The 21,624-nt window shown below is 35.4% G+C and overlaps 2 long non-coding RNA genes across 3 annotated transcripts in view; one reads left to right on the top strand and one right to left on the bottom strand.

The window, feature by feature from the left end:
* The window catches only part of LOC136848764 (uncharacterized), a 54,973-nt gene extending 53,611 nt beyond the window's left edge, over nt 1–1,362 (top strand). For both annotated transcript variants that reach the window (XR_010856129.1, XR_010856130.1), the window contains exon 6: nt 228–1,362. This is a non-coding gene — a long non-coding RNA (uncharacterized lncRNA). The remainder of the gene's footprint in view (nt 1–227) is intronic.
* The window catches only part of LOC136848765 (uncharacterized), a 205,695-nt gene extending 184,904 nt beyond the window's left edge, over nt 1–20,791 (bottom strand). Inside the window, exon 1 of the long non-coding RNA XR_010856131.1 lies at nt 20,118–20,791. This is a non-coding gene — a long non-coding RNA (uncharacterized lncRNA). The remainder of the gene's footprint in view (nt 1–20,117) is intronic.
* Between the last annotated feature and the right edge of the window lie 833 nt (nt 20,792–21,624).

The following is a 21,624-nucleotide window of genomic DNA, read 5'->3' as shown; positions in this document are numbered from 1 at the left end:
TTTCCTGGTGATATAAATCATGATTGGGAATGGTAACCTGGCCCCCTAAAAGAGGTAAAACAAGGTTCCATTTGAATTATACTACAAGGGATGGCTAAGAAGGCAAGAATGGTTTTAAGTACACATTTCCTTTTCTTTTAAATTTCAGTTTGATATAAAGTGGGAATATAATATACTGTATCAGATTCTGTTGCCTGTATGTTAATAAGTTCTCTTCCAATTACCAGATAAAGTTGGGGCCAGATTCACACGCAGAGACTTAATCACCAATATCAAACTATGTCCAGGACTAAGGCAAGGCCATCAAATAGCGTGGATATCACCTGCACAGCAGTTTCACTATTACACTTTATATGTATTACAGAGGGAAAATATTTCTACTGAAGTACAAATCTCATAAGATGAGTTAAGTAAGACCTAACAAAGTTGCTTGGCTCTTACTGCTGTACAATATTTATATTTCGCAGTAAGAAACTAACCTGGGATGCATTCTGGGCCCCTAAGAGAGAGCAGTTAGAATACAGTACTGTATTCTGTCCAGCTAATTGCCCAAAAGAACCACTGACAATTTTCTGCAGGGTCAATATTTTATCGATTAGTGAGGGCCATTTCAGCTCCTTCAATATAAGCGAAGGTGCTTAAGTAATGTGTGCTATACTTAAGTCAAGGCATGTGCTGTATACCACATGTCTCTGCACCTCTGTACCTTTAGTTTCTAAGCCTTATGTTACTATTTCCATATTGGTCTTAAATTAGGAATCTATAAAAAGTTTCAACAGGTCATACTAACTCGCATATAATAGGGAATTTTTATTCTAGTGAAAGTTTTTGCTTATTAAATCAGACAAATTATAATATTCCTGCCTCAGCTGTAGCTGTGTTCACAACACAGGTTAAGTGCAAACATTATGTCTGGATATTTTGTTGTAGTCAGTGTAAAGGTATAAATATTGTTTTAAGTACAGCATTTATATTTTAGTACAGTATTTAATTGCAGTCAGCAAGCAAGTCAGGATGGAAATATTTTGTTTGATTCTTTAAATTCACTTTGTAATCAAGTCATGGTACAAATAATTTATTTTGTACTTAACCAATAAAACCAGTTGTTCATTTTGTTGCATTACTCTATCATTGAAGCAATGATATGTCTTCCCATTAAGAGTGTCTTTGCTATAATGAACTTATCAGTTATGCTTTATTTCACTGCTTTATTGAATCCTTGACACTGTCCCTACTTTTGTAATAAAATCAATGTTAAAACAACCTCATATATGAATCTAACCTTTTCTTGAAGCACATAAAGTATTTTTGTCCTAATAAAAGTTGAAAGACATAACAGATTATGAACAGTATCATAAAAGTGCATAGTCGAAAGACATCCCCTAAATAGGCACCAAAGTTAGAAATATATGATTATATTTTTTTTTAAGTAGAACATGCATATCTTTTGATTTAAGAATGGGTGAGAAGGTGCCGTGAGGCTAACTTTTTGACCCGTGACAGGCTGCTTCTAGAGGACTGATGACTCTCCTTTATTATTTGTTCACCTAAAACAAAGGTACAGTTTCAAAGGTGGTTGTAAAAAAAAACCAGGACATTTTTCCTAAGTCTAAGAAGTTCGTTCTCAAAGAATGTTAATAATTTTTACCAGACCTATAAGATTTTCAAAGTGCATTTCTCCTCTAGCATCTCAATCAGCACTTTGCCCCCTATCTGACTGCTATTTGTACTACTCATAACAAATGCAATTTTGAAAAATTAAAACTGGTTTGACAATTTTATCAAAGTTCCAGTACACTTGAAGATTTTTTCATTTGGAGGGACCATAAATGTGGTTAGAATTATAAATGGTAGTTATGATTAAGTTAACACTGAAATCATCTTGGTTACCTGAATAAAATTTTCAAAATAATTTTAGTGTTAAAGTAAATAACAGGGCATCTAACTGTACCTTCAAGCAACTGAAAATCAACTGTAAATGTAGAAGGTCTCAGTTTACTTATTCTATTGAGATTTATGAGGGAGTTATAGTTGAATAAGGTGAAATGAGAATATTTTGCTGATACTTTTTCTAGGGCATAAAATGGACTGAATTGCTCTCACAGTATGTTGACATCTCTATCATCAATATTTAAGTCATATATCCATCTATCTTTTTATTTATCTACTAATCTATGTATTTTTTCAAAAGTAAGCCATTGGGAGGTGGTTCCAGGGAAAAAACTACACAATACACAATGGTCACTGCCAGCTTCATACTTTAACTGCTGGCTCATGGATGAAACCTCTGCGCTTAGGCCCCTAAACATTAGCAGATTCATACATCTACAAAGAAGGCCCATCAGCATAGTGCCAAACATTCCTACATACACATACACATACACACACATACTGTAATACCATTCACCCCTATTTCACAAGCACTTTTGCACTTCCTGGAAACTGAGGCCCAACCTCTGCAGTAAGTCTTTCTTTCCATCTATTCAGCTCTATCTAGGTCTTCCTCCATCATTTTCCCCTAAGACTTCTGAACTGTCCATTAACCTATCATCATTTATTTTTTTGCTATCTTAAAATTTTCAGATAAATATTTTCATCTACAGTTACTAACCTTTTAATCATTGCTTTCACATACAGTATTTCCACATTTCTCACCCCATCAATTCTCGGATTTATGCTGCCAATCTAGGCAAATTGTTTATATTTGTGGAGTATGAATGCAGAAAAAGCCTACTTATTGATCATCCAGCAATAAAGAAAAGCTGATTATTTTCACTTTTCAGACACAGACCCATCTGAGGAATATTTTTCTTACATTGAACAACTGCAAATAGCTCCGGCAAAAATTTTATCCAGGTCTGGCCAGTTTAATTTCAGACTAGATATCACTGTCATGTCAGGTGAATGATATTGTAGGATGAAGGCTTAGCATTTCCAGTAAGGCTGGTTAACTAGTTTCCAGCACTGGAGAGAGATAAAGAGTGACGAGGGGAGAGATTGCCCTGATATGATGAAAGCAGAGAGTGCTGACAACTGAAAATGAGAGCATGGCATGGTTTGTCTGTATTTCCATTTAAAGTTGTTATTTTTTCATTTCCTCATCATCTGTTAAGTTTATCCACAAACATTGTAAACATCAAGTAATTACAGGGCTTAGAAAAGGCTTCTATTAGTGGAATTGTTTCTGGGGAAGTGATGATATCCTTATAGGGTATTGCTTAATCAAAGAAAAAGACGACTGTATTAAAAAAATATAAGCTGGTAAATGCAGGAATACAAATCACCTCTTTCCCTCCAATTCTATATGAAAGGACAAATCAATATTAAAGGACAAATCAATAAATGTTTGAAATCATGGTTCATGAATCTTCAACTACAAACATACAAAAAGCAATGGAAAACAAACATTAGTTAAGCTGAACAAGGTGTTATATAGCCTAAGTGGGTCACACCGCAATTTTGCCAAAGGGGAACTCTTTATAGAGCTGCTTATGATGGGTACTCGTGCAATTATAAAACACACTAAGGTATCAGACAACTAAAGTGTCGTAAAGTCCAGCCTAATCGTAATGATGTTGCTGAATGTTAAAGTAGACCATGCAAGAACATGAACTACAGCCTTCCCAAAATTACAATTCAGATGAACTGAGTTTATTTTCAGGGACATCCCAGAAAAAAACTTTGGCAAGGGCTGAAAGACTGTGAACGGTTTTAAAGGGTACAGTATAAAGAATGTCCAACTGTGTCAGTGTGTGCCAGTCTTGTGGCATAAGCAAGTTAAACTTGTTTGCTGCACAGAGATTTAAGAACCTGTGGGCAGTGAAAAACTTGCAACAATTGCATGTGCTCAAGGAATGTTCAGATGAACTCAGCAACTTGCATACTGTTTCCACCACTGCTGTGTGTTATCAGTGAAGACTCATCTGAAGAAAAGTGGTCTTCCTGCTAACTCTAGGGGCTTATCGGACAACTGTTTGGCTCATCACCAACATGTTGTGTATGCACACCAAATGTGACCTTGATGCGCTATGTGTAAAGGAATCATCTAAAACTTTAAAAGTGCTTACCACAGAGATAAATTCCAAAACTCCTCCCGAATTCAAGTGTGAATCTGTTTTAAAAGATGCTATAAATATGCTGGTTGGTGTGGAAAGGTAATAAATAAGCCCATTCCACAAAAGTCATATAATTTGCAGCCAGGTGCCCTTGTTTTGAGGTGATACAGAAGGCCTGGACGAGTCCGTATTCTCTGGAAACATGTGAACCACTGATTTCAAAAACATTCTGCACACTGTTCATATCTACGAGGTTCAAATAACAGGTTGTTGTTGAGAGATTGCAACAAGATGAGAGGGTCATTACGATTTAGAAGCTGACCGATGAGTAGCTAATCCTAACTAACCCCAGAGGGAAGGAATGAAACTGGACAAGAGGAAAACTCCATTCTTGCCATTATGGTCAAGACTCGATATCCTTCACCTTTCTTTCCAATTAACAGTAACGCCTACACTTGTTTCAACAATAATTCTTTCCATGATAACACCTTAGACTACGAAAATAGGAGAGATGACAGAATACATGCACACACACAAAATTGTTAATAAAGTAAATTACAAACATAAGTAATAAAATCATACAAGTCATTAATGACGCATGCAAACCTGCACTTTTGACTAGGTGGTAGTTTAAAAATTAATTTAAACTTGGCCATGCCACAGCCATTACATGTACAGTAATCCCTCAATTATCCAGATTAATAGAACCAAGACCCTGTCTGATAATGGCAAAATCCGGATAAGGGCTTGTAAAAAAATTACAGGTGTTCAAGGGCAACTCCATCCCCTACCTCACTTGTTAATACCGCATAACCATAAACACCATTAAGTATATGCTTAGGAACACTGACCATCACACTTTAAACTGAAAAATTTAAACAAAAAGCAATTATCTACCTTATTTTCCCACATTTGTAATAAAATACACTAGAAATACTCAAAAAATGTTAAAAACCATATCCCTTTTTACTTTCCTGTAAAAGAAAACTATTGTGCCAGCTTTGTCTGTCCATCTGCACTTTTTCTGTCCACCCTCAGATCTTAAAAACTACTGAGGCGAGAGGGCTGCAAATTTGTATGTTAATCATCCACCCTCCAATCATCAAAATTTTCCAAATTGCAGCCCTCTAGCCTTAGAAGTTTTTATCTTATTTAAGGTTAAAGTTAGCAACAATCGTGCTCCTGGCAATGATATAGGATAGACCACCACCGGGCCTTGGTTAAAGTTTCATGGGCTGCGGCTCATACAGCATTAAAGTATACCGAGACCACCAATAGAACAGATCTATTTTCGGTGGTTTTGATTATACGCTGGAGCGGCTGTACAGAAAACTCGATTGCGCCGAAGAAACTTTGGCGCATGTTTTGCTTGTTTTCTCTCGCACACAACCTGCAATATGGTAAGTTACAGTTATGGATAATGAGTATCCCTGTCTCTGTCGACAAACCCATCTGCAAGGATTTTGCTGACAAAACCCTCTTTCTAGTCAGGTTTAGAGATCAATAGAAATAGCAAAAGAGATGTAATGAATTACTTGGCGGATACTGTAATGAGTGACATGGAGGACTTTCGTGATGGTTCTGATTTGAAATGATATTGCCATTTCGTTTGTTACATGTCTTTTATTGTTGAGGAATAAGCTGTTTGTTGCATTTTGGTTAATTAGAGCTATGGAACCAAGAAATTTGCTTACAGCAACATAGCTAAAAACTTGAAATTTCTGAAGAGGACGCCCTTTGGCGAAGCCAAGTCGAAGTACTCCCCAAACTCATTCTTCTAGCACCAAGTAGATCAGCCATGTTTTGTGTGTGTCCTGTCTTCCCCAGGCAGCCACCTGCTAGACTGACCACGAGGCTTTAGGTAATTATAGTAATTGTAATCCAATTTAATCGATGCCCATCACAGCTACTGAGTTGCATTGTTTGGTGTTGTGAAGTAGCATAGCATGGGTGAGTCTGATGGGCAAAGTTCTAGGCTCAATTAAATAGCGATGTCAGTGAAATTGTAGCAACTTAATGTAACTTTTGTCCCTTGATTCACCTGCCATGTGTTCCAGAAATTCATCCTTTGTTCCTCGTTCAGTTCGCTCTTGAATGTAAACCCAGCTATAGTATGTATTAAAGTAGTGTTGTAAATTTGCATATATTTTTCACAGTAACATAATTTTAAATAGCTTGGGTATGTTTTTTGTGTTATACTTTATTTTTGTAATAAAATTTAGAAAATGTATTTTGTTTTGTGTAGCCACCATCTGTTTGTGCTGGTTCAAAGCCTTTGTCCTTTAACTGTGTATCCTCGCCCAGAACAACGGGCGAGAGCCAATATTAACTGAGTTATTGTAGGAAGAAGTTCTTAACATTCTCTTTTCTTTCCAATTTTGCTTAAACATAAATACTTTGCTGTAATAAAACAACTTTTCTCTCTCACTCAACTGTGTGGTGCCAAAACTGCACATTGGCCAGCCTTTTAAAAATGTGCTAGGAGGTTTACAAGTCCTCCTCCTCCCCCTCCCCCTCCTCCAACACCACTGCATCATTGAGGTCCTGTACGTCCTGTACCTCCTTGATGTCTAGAGGGCCCCGGTCATTGAGAGGCAGCAAATGGATAAAAGATTCCTCACTGGATGCACCTGGCACATCAACATCAAAAATGGGAATTCCCGTTAGCTGAAATTCTTGTTTCCTACTTGGAAGCATGTCCGAAGCTTTGCCAGGAGCCTGCTCATCAGAAATCAAAACAGCCAACCTTCAAGATCCCTTAAAGTCCGCAACCCTATGCTAGCCTGCGAAATTCGTTGCTACAGCTGTCAACTCAGCACCACAAATATTCATGCCAGCAGCTCTTTGTTGATGAAACCACATCAAGGTAGACTGGTCAATGTCCTCATAACAGCCTTTTGCCATGACCTAGCAGGCTTGACTCCTGGCTACCTTCTTACCAAAGTCTATCACATACTTCTTCAGCTTGTCCTGGGACACCTTGAACAGGCAATGCCATACTTCTCCATGATATGTGACCTAGGCCAACCTTGCTCCATTCTCTCAACAATTTTGAGCTTCATGATATGTGAAGTGACGTCGTGCTTTAAAGCCAATAAATCGTATGTTGCCTTTTTTTTGCTTTGCATGATTGACTGTACAGTATATTTTCATTACAAGTTTAGCTGACTCTAAGTATGATTATCACACATAACATAACAGTAGACAAAAGAATATTTTATCACTGTTGATATTCCATTTCTAATTATATAAAAGTATTCCAAATATGAATTTCTAGATGATGGCAAAATGTTGTGTTATTTATAACTTGTCTCAATGCCATCACCCAAAGTGAAGGCGTGTGTGCCTAAGTACGTACCCTAAGGACACGTTAGGGAATCTCAAATGCATTTATCTTTTGGGTTGTAAAAATAAAGATGAGAAAATATAGTAAAAATAAAAATGATAATAGCATAAAATCAAAATAAAAAAAAGGGAAGGAGTGTCTGTGTTATAGGCTTCAACATACGCAATACCTCAGTTGTTCTCTCTCTCTATATATATATACTGTATCTCATCTTCTCTTTGCTTTGTGCTTGATGTAATTCATTACTAGCTACATTATAGTACTGTACACATCCTTTAATACAATGTGGAAAAAGCAAAAAAAAAAAAAAAAGTTCTAGCAAAGTCAGATGTCTGCCTACCCATATTCACCCACCCCGCACTGCACTCCCACAACTTCCCGACCAAGAAAACTGCTTCACTGCTCCATCCACCATCCAAAACAACCCTTTCTCGAGTTCCTCTATACAGCCTTAGTGTCCCTCCTCTTCCGATGGCACCCAGCCATCCAAACACATCCCCTCACCTTGGAAATTTCTCTGGGACTCCCACAACTCTCAAACCCTTTCTCAGTCTCTTTATGAGTGTAGGCAGTGTAACCAATATTTTCGTAGGCCGCGCAGCATTGCCAGCCTTCAGACAGTGGTTTCTTCAAATTTTTTTAAATTTATATATACTGTATTATACTGTATATCTCTCACCCTTGGTCCAGTACTGTCGGATACTGTCGATCAGCGGATAATGAAGACCCGGTTAATCAAGGGATTACTTAAATATATAATTTTACAGAAATTATAAGTTAAAAAAGCAAAGAAAAAAAAAAGTAGTCAGTGATGGACAACATACACGTACAAGAGGTGCATGTATATTTATATGTTTCCTGTACCATTGGTTAAAGTAGAAATGTGACTGTGACTATTACTCTTTCCTCCAGAGCCACCCCTGTTAGATGAGATGGCTTAATATATATATATATATATATATATATATATATATATATATATATATATATATATATATATATATATATATATATATAATGTTTAATGGTTAAAGTAGAAATGTGACTGTGACTATTACTCTTTCCTCCAGAGCCACCCCCATTTGATGAGATGGCTTTATATATATATATATATATATATATATATATATATATATATATATATATATATATATATATATATATAAATACATCTCATTGTGAAATTCATTTAGCTATTTTTTTCGTTAATAAATGACATTGGCCGTTTGGGGGCATGTTTGTTTTGTGTAAAAAAAAATCAAGATTCCATTCGCTATTTTCACTTGATTTCATCATAATACGAGGTTTATGATTTATCACTTATCGGCGTAAAAACAGCAGTAATGTGTTCTTTCATAACCAGTAGTTTTGATTAAAATACTTTCTCCCCAATTTTAATCACGGTCGAGTTTCATCCATGTTGCCGATGCACAATAATTTATAGTCATTAGCAGCTTGAACATTGTTTTCTCAGCTTCAGCTACAACTTGCAGCTTAAATTTAGCAGTATATTTCCTTGTCGACCTTTTATCCATAGAGAATAAGGGTATAATGTAAAAATATATCAAGTCCTATTCTACTTAACGTCATTTGTAACATAACTATGGTAATTGTTGACTACCGTACGATGGATGAAATACAAGCAAAACGGCTGTTGCTATCCAATTCAGTTATAAGCAAAACAACAGTTTCTTGTTGGTTGTTTGTGGCTGTATGCATTTAAACGAGTATAACGTTACCAACAATACATTTATCATTCCCTTTTACTTTTTTAACCAGAAGATGGGATAAAGAGATGGAGGAAAAGAAGTTGGTCTATTATAATTTGGTCTCTCTCGCTGCCTGATTGTACGTTGCTGCCTGTGCCCAAGCAAAATTTAAAAATATTTTTAAAATATTTTATAAATATTGTTGTATTGGTATTAATTGCTTACCCCATCACAAAATCGAATTATCGTAAGGCGAATTACTGTAACTCAAGCAATACCTAGGTACCTGAGTACTTTAATAGTTTTATTACAAAATGTGCATTTAGTCATGAAAATTATATGAAAATACAGTAATTAGTGAATATTTATCAGTGAAAAATACTACGAATGGGCGAATCTTCCGCGAATAATGTGTATATATGTTCTATGGAGAAATCAGCATATAGGTGAGACCATGAATCCTGAGAATGCGAATAAGGGGGTTTACTGTATATGTATATATATATATATATATATATATATATATATATATATATATATATATATATATATATATATATATATATATAAAATATATATATATATATATATATATATATATATATATATATATATATATATATATATATATATATATCAAACACCCTAGGGAATACAACTGTGCTTCATCTCTTCTTCCCTGTGATGGTTGATATACTGTAGAATCACATTATCTTATTCCACAACTTTGTGCTTATGTCTTAATTCTTTTCTCTGACTTCTCACGTCTACATTTTTTCTCTGGCTTCTCACATTACTCCACCCATAAAGATATTAACATATATCGAGACATAACACACCAGTGTCTCCAGCCAACGTTTACATCAAAACCAGTCACTTTCTAATCTGCATATTCTGACAAATAATTTTCTTTGATCATAAACGCTTTTGATTGTTCTCAAAACTTATCTTCTATCCCCTACATCCTTCTCATATATTTTTTACAACCACTGAGCCACCCACTCCACCCCTTCTCTAAACCCACATTGTTCTTCTGTCAATCATTCTGTAACTCTTTTTTTTTTCAGTAAGTCGTCTTATTTTCCTCCAAAGTTCTTGCTCACCTTCTACCTTCTGTTTTCGTTGCTTGCCTTCTTTTCCCCTCTCATGTTCTTGACTTCTCGAGCCATCCTCCTATTTACCTGTATACGATTTCTTCTGCCATGCAATTGCACCTCAAAATAATCCCATGTTTTCTTAAGCAAAGTCTCGTTTCCTCTACTCTCTTATCAAATTAACCTGTCTTTCATTCCATTTACACCCATATGTTCACGTTTTTTTTCTCCAACACGAACTTCTACCTATCTTAACGCCCACTTAAAAGAAATAATAATCGGATTTACTTCCAGCCACTCTTCACTATTATATGTATCAACTTGCTTCTCTACCAACTCTGTAGTAACACATAATCGAGCAAATTCTATTCATCTTCATTTTCTCTTTCCCTTCCTAAGTGTAGGCTACTTAAGATTATTCGTCTTTGAAAGCCATGTATTTCCAATACTGAAGCACCTCTCCAAACACATTTCCAGAATACCGCTTTCCAATCTCATCTACTCCGAGAAAGCCATTCATTCCTGTTACTTACTTTTGCATTTAAATGACCTAGCACAGCCACTTTTTCATCTTCTCCAAATCCAGCCGTGCACAACTTCAACCTCTTCTAAAAGCATTCCTTTATTCCCATTCTTTTTCATTCCAGGACCACATTCACTCGTTATTACAAATTTTCCTGCTACCACACTCAAATTTACCCATACTCTTCCACTGCCACGTTTTTCTGGCACTATAACACTACAAGAGATATCGCTTACTTAACTCACCATGACTGGGGCTACCTATACGGTATATGATTAGTGCATGAGGTTCTTGAAGGATCGTATGTTGATATTTCGATAGCGTAGTAATTCATCATAGTGGCTGGGAAAATATACATATAACATACTATTCACGCACACTAAGACGACTGAATTTTAAAACCAGGCATATGGATTTTCGCTCTGATGTAATAAATCATCCTGGTATCTGCTTAAGCATTTTCTTTTTGTGTCCTGTTGGGTTTTACTGTATGGCGCGAGTAAGTCCCATTCCTGTGCAGCTCTACTCGTGTTATGAATATGCGTGAAAATGGAAGCCGCAATAACTTGACTGGTATAAAAGGCAAATCTTTCAAGTTTTCATGAGCCCAAGACATGTTGAACTATTCTGATTACAGTAAGAACTTTTATTTCAGAACCGATGCCCTAGATAACAGAATAACTGTTTTATTTTCTAAATATACTTAAATTATTGATCACCCTATTTCATTTTCACTTATCTTTAACTGTTATCGCTAATGACCTATCAAGAACCAAAGGAAATATGATTCTGACTCTATGGATCTTGACAGAAAAGATGGCAGTTATAAGTCATGGTATTGCTGTCAGCATCAATGATAACAACATGAATAATGGTAAGAGCATAAATAGCAGCAACTCTCATGATACAACAATAATACTGTTTATGTAAGTATCACAACCATTTTCTTTATTCGTATTAGCTGAAACGTTAACAGCATTAATCTCTTTACTACCGTCGTTATTTTTATAGCTATCACCAATGTTTTTTGCCTCTCATTTCGAAAGGATAATAACGGGAAAACCTTGCGGTGAAACAGAACGTTACTAATCTGAAATCTGATTAAAATATTAACTAGACGCGTTTTATCGTAAACACTAAAATCTTTTCAAAACACTTAATCAGCCAACGTTTGCACCGCCCCGTTATTGATCCGTTATGACATCAGATGATAATTACGGAAAAAAGTGCTAAAAGTATAGTAAGCCCCTCTCTAACGAAAACCTTCGGCTCCGTCGAACTAAATGCAGAGCATTGATTAGCTCTGTTTTGTCATCGTCTCTTAAAGAGGAAGTAGCCGATGACTTCAAAGGCGGGAAAAAAAGTCATTTTAGAATGACGGCGATCCGCTTTTCATGTTTCGATAAAAGAGGCGTCAGGTTTTAAGTACTTGCTCTCGTCTGTATCCAAGTGAGTCAAGGCTACTGTTGAGGTTGTCAAGGGCTGTGTTGATAATATAAAATTCTCTCTCTCTCTCTCTCTCTCTCTCTCTCTCTCTCTCTCTCTCTCTCTCTCTCTCTCTCTCTCCCGAATCTGGCTTTGAAGATACTACTGCTATGAGTTATTGGGACAACTCAACGGTACTCTGACACTTTTATGAGCGAAATGTTCGATTTTTAGACGCAAGAAAAAGTTTCCATTTCCGAAAATACCAGAGAAGACAAAACAAGCCATTTTATATACACGGTAAAACTAAGTAAAAACTAATCGTAAACGATATTCCCACGTTACCTTTACGACTGGCGTCAGAGTGGAGGTGATTTCAAGCATCAGGAATGAATATAGGCCCATGGTCACCCTTCTTTGTGGCGTAATGATCCTGGCACTAACAGGCTTGAAATCCACTTGGGTGGGGGAATGTTTTTTCCTTCAATTCGTTTCGGATTTCGAGGCATTCAGTGGAAAGCATATCAATAATAGCAGTGAAAAAGTTAGAAGGGGCACTCGCAAAACACTAGGGAAGAACTGCGTTACTGAGGGTGGGTGGATGAAGGGGGTAAACTTTTACTATCTTTGCACAGGGTAGTAAAAGCACTAGGCTCTCCGAGATGTATCACGCGATCGAATAAGTAAAATATGTGTAGTAACATGCTGGGAAATTATTGAGATTCTAAGCCTTTTAAGAAAACAGCATCATTTACGGATTCTGGTTTTCACGTAGAGATTAATAGTGAATGAAAGGTCTCAATTCCATGTGGGATCCGCTAAAAAAAAAGGGGGGGGGGCGGGCTCTACAGTATTTTGGTGATGAAATTCTAAGATATATGTGAAATATTTCTGGATCCATTTTATAATGAAATATTCGCATTCATAGTTTGGACTCGTCTCCCCATTGAAAACGCACTAAAAATATTTTATCGATGAATTATAGTTTACTTCGTGAGGCCACTTGTAAATGTGACCACTCGATTTCATACCAAAGTAAGTTTACATTAAATTCAAGCTGAAGAACTTGTCAAAGAAAAGAAACTGAACGAAAAAGAGGTTATAAATGTAAACAGGAAGCACCACAAAACTTGGTTGATTTAAGTTTTGTTTTCGTTGTATGCTAAGTAAACAAGAGTTCTGAAGAACTTATGTACAATATAATTCAGTTCCGCTTCTACACGAGAGAGAGAGAGAGAGAGAGAGAGAGAGAGAGAGAGAGAGAGAGAGAGAGAGAGAGAGAGAGAGAGAGAGAGAGAGCGCATAAACTTACAGTACAACTACATAATTTCTGAATTATGCATTACAGAGAGAAAGGAAGTGTTTGTCGACAGTGTATTATAATAATAATAATAATAATAATAATAATAATAATAATAATAAGAAGAAGAAGAAGAAGAAGAAGAAGAAGAAGAAGAAGAAGAAGAAGAGGAAGAAGAAGAGTTTCACATAACTCATAGCAAGTTGAACAGTTTCGCATAACTCATAGCAAGTTGAACTAAATCATCATGAGGCAGGTGAAAGTAAAATTTTCTCTGGGATTTATAAAACAGAACTCTGAGGCAAAGGGTAGATCTGTATCACGAACTGTAGAGCCTAGCCAATAACAGGAGAGCAACAAGGCTAATGGCCATTTTCTTGGAGGGTTCGCCTGACTTAAAAATTCGTGCTTCCTTTATTACAGCAGCTGTTGATGATCTATGCTGACCATCACCCAGAAAAAATATCATCTCGTATTTGTTCCAGTATATAGGAATGACAGCAAAAACGCCAAAGTATAGCAGTGTGATGCGTCTCGTTAAGATAAACTCAGACTCAGTTTCCTTCCATTTATATGAATTTCTTTCTGAGATTAATTAAATGGGATAAAAAGAGTTTTAGCATATACCAATTTTGTAAGAAATAGAAATGTTAATATTCTTTTATTATTGTTCATATATATTCTTTCTGTAAGTTGAAGCTTAATGATAGGTAAATCCTCTGGACCATTTTATAGCGATGATTTACAACACGCTATTTTATAGGTACAATTTACAACACGCTATTGCTACAGACTTGGCAACGAAAGGCGCAGGAAGAGATCGACCTACGGAAGATGGTGTATAATGACAAAATCGATCCATGAAAAATGGGCTCATAAAAACAAACATGCACATACTTACACACAGAGAACTCGCCAAGAACCTTTCCTTTCACCAACAGTAACTTGGTATCAAACACTTTACCGCCCAATCCATCAATATTTAAAATACAAATTCGCCAGTCCAAAGTGTCTTTAACCTTTCCTCCTATTTTTAAAGACAAATATAAATGAATAATAAATTTCAAATGCTCTCTCTCTCCCTCTCTCTCTCTCTCAAGAACATTTTCGTCATTATTGTGGAAAGATTTATAATTAAGTGAATGATTCATGACTGATTAGACTAGCGTCGCAACGACTTGCATTCTTATTATGTAACACACATTATATATAAAAATATATATTATATTATATAGATATGTATATATATATATATATATATATATATATATATATATATATATATATATATTATCACGAAGTGATCAACTACCTGGTTATTACGCTATTAAATCCAAAAATTTACCTCACTTCAGGCAGATACCTGAACCCTCATAACAATAATATTATGACTGAACACTCTAAAGGTAACAGTGATCCCGTAAAACTTGTTTATCACTTGAAAAATCAATCCAAGTTTATCAAGTTATGAGTGAGGTAATAACGGTCAAGCAATAAATATACTAGAGGGTAGGGGCATCACTCCATCAAGCAACTATAATTGTTTCCCTGGTCTTCATTCACTTCCATATAGGAGAGAAGAACAAAACATGTTTATCACTTGCCTTGTGCATACACAAATAACCCTATTGACTGTCGTAAAAATTGAAACACTGTGCTTTTAAAACTTTAAATACAAACATTTATTTCTAACTTCAGAAGTTATAATTAGAGTTCACAATCTGACAAAATTTACGATCATTTGAAAACAGCATAAGATTTAATTAATTCTTAAACACGAGTAATTCACAAAACTTTAATTTATCAAATTACGTTAACTAAGCAAAATTCAAACTATTAAGATTTACTTCAAATTTGAAAAAGAAATCTTAACAAATGAAAATCACAACAAGTATGCAATGTTAAAGTATCAATACATATGAACTTCTACCATACAGTATGGTAGAAGTTGCTTTCCTTCGAACGGTGCCCTCCAGCTGACGCACGGAAGGGAGAGAGAAAGCGGGATGCTTTGTCTTGCTTTTGTCCGCTGGATGATCCACACACACACACACCCTTAAGACCGCCAATGCGGTCTCTTACACACTCTTTCCACTCTTGTCTATAAATATAGTTTATTTTCATCTATTTTCACCTTTTATGTTCCCCTACCTCCCTGCTTATTAAGCCCATGTGTCTTAATTAAACTGTCAATCAAACTTTCATCCCTTCCTCTTAATTCTAAACTTCTAATTACCATAACTTTCACTTCAACCAAATAATGATCATATGTATCCCATTATATACATCAAGGTGTTTCACATAATCTGTACTAACAAATATCTAAAAAAAAGTTTCCCCTCATAACTTTGTCTCTCATTTGTGTAAATATGGATTTCTTCTCACAAATTCTGCACACATACTTCCAACCAACACAGTCATCTTTTTCTGTCTCCTACCTTCGCATTTAAATCACCTTGCACAAACATCCTTTCATATTCTCCACAAGCACTCAGGCACAGAAAAAATTAACTTTCACTCATTCTTTTTCATTCCTGGATCATGTATACTCACTACCTCAACCTTTTCTTTTGCCACACGTGTGATAAAAGCAGTCTGCAATAGTATAGGCTATTTTCTTTTAGCCTCAGTTGCGTGCCATACTAAAGAATCTACATTAAAATCAAATCTGGAAAATACTGAATATGGCTGTTGCGTATCAATACCAGTAACGTCATGGCTACACACACCTAGCAGCTTATTTTACCTTCAATCAGTCTCGAATTGGTAGGTTTCTAAATCAAAATGCTCAGTTCCCAATTTCAGTTTTCGTAGCCTTATCATAGAAAACGTAATAGTTAACCTGTTTTCACAGAAAATAGTCTTGTTAGGGATAACACTAGTAATTGATAACAAAGCGCGTTCAAAAAATTGAAATGCTTTCGCCTAAGCAATAAGAACTATGGTGCACTTTATCAAATTTCAAAACAACCAGTACCTAGTCTTTATCATAATAAGATTCTAGGTCCATTATTCCTCTCTAGATGGTAAAACTTTATTCTAGTGTGTTAACAATCAAATCCTAAGACTAGTAGTTGGCTTCATAATTGAATTTATTTCCCCCTTCATACGTATATGATGCCATTGAGTTTTATATATATTAAAAACCCAATATTTCTATTCCATAGCATATATATTTTTTGCGAGATAAGTAAAAAATGAAAAAAATCGGAACAAAAGCAATATGATAGGAACAATTATATTTTACCAATGTGAAGCCTCTTTCATAAAAGTGAAAACTTCGATGTCAAACATGGATATATTGAAATACTATTAAAGGTAGTTAAGGTCATTCCACAATTAAATTAGACTAGACTTGACAGAGAGAGAGAGAGAGAGAGAGAGAGAGAGAGAGAGAGAGAGAGAGAGAGAGAGAGAGAGAGAGAGAGAGAGAGAGAGAGAATTCAGTGGAGTCCCAAATACTACCATTAATGCTTTATGAGAAACAGCTTATTTGTATCTATTTAGCATATACTTAATTTGAAATATTAAATGTCTACCAAATGCCTTTTTTCAGTAGAGTATTACCACGACTTTTGCCTCACTCATTAACAGCTGATTTAAAGGGCTTCCATATGCCTGCTCTATTCTTCAGCTCACTGAAAAATAATGCTGTATACACTGTTGATTTTTCCCTATCATAAAAAGCGCTTCAGAATTTCATGTTCTTGGCACGAATTCAATGAATTTCATATCTCGCCTACTCCAGAGTATACTTGAAACCAGTCTCTTTGCAATTATAAGAAATACCATAGAATCGTTTTTCAATTAAAAAATTACTTCCCTCTGTCCCTCAATACATTTGGGTTATAAGAAAAAATTAAGAGCCTCTTTAGATTTAGTACTTATGTCATTTGACTTGTGGTCGTCTTTGTCAATTTGCGCGATAAGAGTTAACAGGCCTAATTAATCTTCTTCCATAGCGCGTTTGCGTGTGAATGTTTACGCGGTCTTAGACATTCAAACTTCAAAGTCGTTGTGTCAAATTGATGCTGAATTGCTACTTCGCTTATCTGAAAAATCGTTAACATCCCCACTTGATTTTTTGAAACTGCTCCCTTTTAAGGAGCTTGGGATTTAATAACCTTACTTTCATGTTAAACTATGATATTTTTTGGATTTCTGATGTGCAACTGTTTAAAATTTATTATATTTTATAATTAGTTTACCGAAAATAATTCAGTTTTGTTATCATTGGTGGATGGACTTTTCCCATACTTTTCCATTTATAGCCTACAGCTTTAACTTCTTAATGGAAACTGTGGGTGGGTCTTTCACTAAACTGTAAATAGTGGCTACCTTTTAAGAGCATGAATTTGAAGGCTGTCTTTACCTTGCACTCTGGGATAGTAATTCAAAGTAGTATTGAAATACGTAAATGAAACTGGCTCATGTCAGTGAATCTGATACATTTTGTTCATAATACTTTCAAACACTTGAAATTAGTCAGAATTATGCGTCAGAAAGCCAATGATCAAGCTTTCTGAGAAAGTTTAATACATTTCCTTAAAATCAAATGAATCAGCATGAAGTGACAAAGTGTTAGTATCAATTTGGCTCAGGATGACAAAAAACACTAATTCAAGAGTACTTAGTATTGAAGGAAAACGCAACGCAATCTAATTTCCTATGATTTATAACTACTATCTTAGTTTCTAGAATTTTGTCAAGCATCCAAGGCAGATACTCCACTGACATTTTGGTCAGAAATACCCTGACAGAATCCTTCTTGGATGACCTGCTATGTGTGTCTGATAAAGTTTAGACAAAGATGTTATCACTTTCTTCATCTCTGATAATTACTAATCTTCTTCGTTTTAACTAATATGATCTAAAATAATATATGCCTCCAAAACTAAATAAATATTCTTTGCCTTACAGCTACAGGGCCGCAGTAGTAGTCTGCAATTTTACCACACATATATATACACACCTCTCACTAGCAAATATATTATCCAATACATTTATACAGGCTATATCAGTAAAATGATCTACACCCGTGCTCTTAAGTGGTACTACATGACTGCATAGTTTCGTAAAAAAAAAAAAAAATCATTGACTAGCAACTAACATGCTGTATTTTTGTGTTATTTGGATGCAAAAACACATTTATTCGATAAAATAATTCCAAACTATGTTTCATAATAATAAAATCTACCATATGTTTTAGAATTGTAAGCAAAATCATGTGAAGCCGAATTTCGGAAAAACAGCCACGAAACATTTTAAATTTTTTTAGCGCCAATGCGTCCGACGAAAAATGTCTTAACAAGCCAAGGTTCAAATATTAAATTGATAAGAAAAAATAAAAAAAAAGTTTTCATACCATTAAGATATTGCTTTAATTGCAACCATTAAACAGTCCTATTTGATTATTTTGACGCTTCAACGTTGAAAAAAATAAATACATGAATACGAGATGTATCACTTTAGCTGAACATCCACCGTTGTCTAAGGGTGGACGTGGCTTGGGTGTAACCAAGATTTTGTTACTAGGCCTAGGTGTGTCAGTTTTCTCTACTTACTAAAAATACATTGCACTTCACATTTACATCTCTATATTAACAATTTGTGGCGGGAAAGCATATGAGATTATATACACATTCTCGCAATTCAGGCTACGTTATGAATCAGTTATACACCAAAATCAAGCAGGAGGACATTTAAGAAAATAACCTTCTTAGCTTAAAAACTGTGTTGCATAGGCCCTGATGTTAATATTAATATTTATTTACATTACTAACTACCTTTTTGATATGATATAAAGAATTATCACCTTTCATTCTTCAAAAGAACATAATCTCTAAAAATAAACCCTTTAGTAAACTTGATGGTCTTAGAATTTTTTGTTAGGCCTATAACTCATTACGGCACCATACAGTAAGTCTGAACATAGCCTAGAACTTCACAATTCAAAGGAAACTATTTGAAATTTCTATTTCTGTTTTGAAAATTTTGTTATAACTGTGTTGCCTATCAGAACTAATCTTATATGCCCTTGACATAGTTAGCTGATCATTTCGAGTAGCAAGTTGTACGAGCTTGCATTGGCAGCGCTAACAAACTTGTCACACCGTGCTTAAGCTAAGCAATGTAAAAATGTATATATTTATTTAATACATTTCACATAGATTATGAGGGATAACAATGCATAAAAGAGCTCATATCTATATATCCCCATGGAAAATACTGTCAGCTGTGAATTCACAAACTTGTCGACAAGTAGGACGTGAATGAAAAAAAAGTTTAACGCTACTTGGAACAACACGGCATTTTACATGGCGTATGAGATTTTGAACGATACGAAAAGAATCATGTTGGGTCACATCGGAGCATGCCTGCCCCTTCTACTTTCAGTATATGAAAGATAATCATACTGTTTCACGTGCCTCCTAAATGTTCAGATATATTTCAATTATCCAACTCGCGTTTCACTCTAATACACGTAGCCTAGAGCTAGACCTATATATATTACAATGGCGCTCCACCTGTATTTTCTTTCATATATACACCAAAACATTCCTAAATTATGGGAAACACAATATCCAAGACCTTCAGCTTTAAACATCTCAGAGGAAATCGTGCAAAATATGTCCCATGCACTTGTCTCAAGGTAGGCTACTCACCAGACAAACGTCCAAACCGTTTCGCCATGGAGATCGTCCTGGTCTTGACAAACTAGGCTGACAATTTTGATGGAATGCCCTTTTGCAGTGTTTTGCCGGTATTTTCTCTTACTATACAATCCCATAAAACATTACTGAATCACAGGAAACGAATACGTTAGAATATTTTCCCTTCAATCATTGATAATAGAAACTGTCACACACTCGCGGCACATGCTAGCGAAAACGTTTATTCGTAGCATTTGTCAAGCTCACACTCCCGACCAGAATAGTTAAATCGTCTCACTTTTATCTTTTTCTGTGAAACACTGAGTGTTCCTGGAATACAAGATATACATTATCCTTATAAATCTCAGCTTCTCGTGTCGAAAAATATGACAACATATGCCATGTAAGTTTTCCAGTAACAAAATAAGCAACGTGTACACTTTTCATTCCGCATTTCAAAACCATACTAAGTGCTAATGCTTTGATTGGCTATTATTCTCGAAGATGGAATTAGTCGACCAATAGTAAGGCAGTGCTAAGGTGACGTGCCAGGCCACCAAAGTTCTCAGTTATGGGACAGGGCACCAGATTTGATCAAGCCATAAAATATGTCCTCTCAAAGTCAGGTGGTAAATCCCCGGTGGCCTAAAAAGTATGAGAGGTCAACCAGGATAAATGCTAACTGCACTCGCAAGAGTGTGCCACGCGGATAGTTCCTACGTGTTAACTTGCATCCATTCCAATAATTTAGTCATGATAAACTTCTGTCTCGTCTTTAGCAGTATACCATCTGAAGAGCAGAGTGCAATGGCTACCCTTACGTATTTATCTGTGGCCACCATTGAATACTTTACTGTTACATATTACCGACTGGTTTCTAAAACTGAAAAGTTTATACCGCACTTCCCATTAGGCATCATGCTAAAATCATCCTTATATATATATATATATATATATATATATATATATATATATATATATATATATATATATATATATATATATATATATATATATATATATATATATATATATATGTTTTTATACCGCCTTGCATATATACGCACCTATCACAAAGTAGGTCTAAGATATGTATCTTGAAAGCTCTGTTCCTTTTCAACAGCAGGCAAAAAAAGTTCTTTGTACTGTACCAGTCTAACATGTCTAGATGGCACACTTAAAGCAACCAAGCAAAAAAAGGACTTGAAGAAGCCCAGACCTTACCTTACAGACCTTACAGTTCGTTCGGGTTGCCCCAGGTCCCTCAGTGTGAGGCACCTTTGATGTCTACAAGTACCCAGAAAGATAGTTCCATATCTGTTAAACCAAAGCAACCTCATTCAAGCGGTGGTATGGGAAAGAATGACTCCCAAAAAGACAATACTTAACAGCAATGTCTTTGTCCTTACTTGATGAGAAGCATACCAGCATACCTTCAGTCTGAATTACAAAAGGGAAAAAGACTTCTAAGAAGACTCATATGAGCATGTAAAAAAAAGGCGATAATAGAAGCTCGCAC

This window comes from Macrobrachium rosenbergii, chromosome 19 (genome assembly GCF_040412425.1).
Source record: "Macrobrachium rosenbergii isolate ZJJX-2024 chromosome 19, ASM4041242v1, whole genome shotgun sequence".
NCBI lineage: Eukaryota > Metazoa > Arthropoda > Malacostraca > Decapoda > Palaemonidae > Macrobrachium > Macrobrachium rosenbergii.
This window is presented reverse-complemented; position numbering and strand designations above follow the sequence as displayed.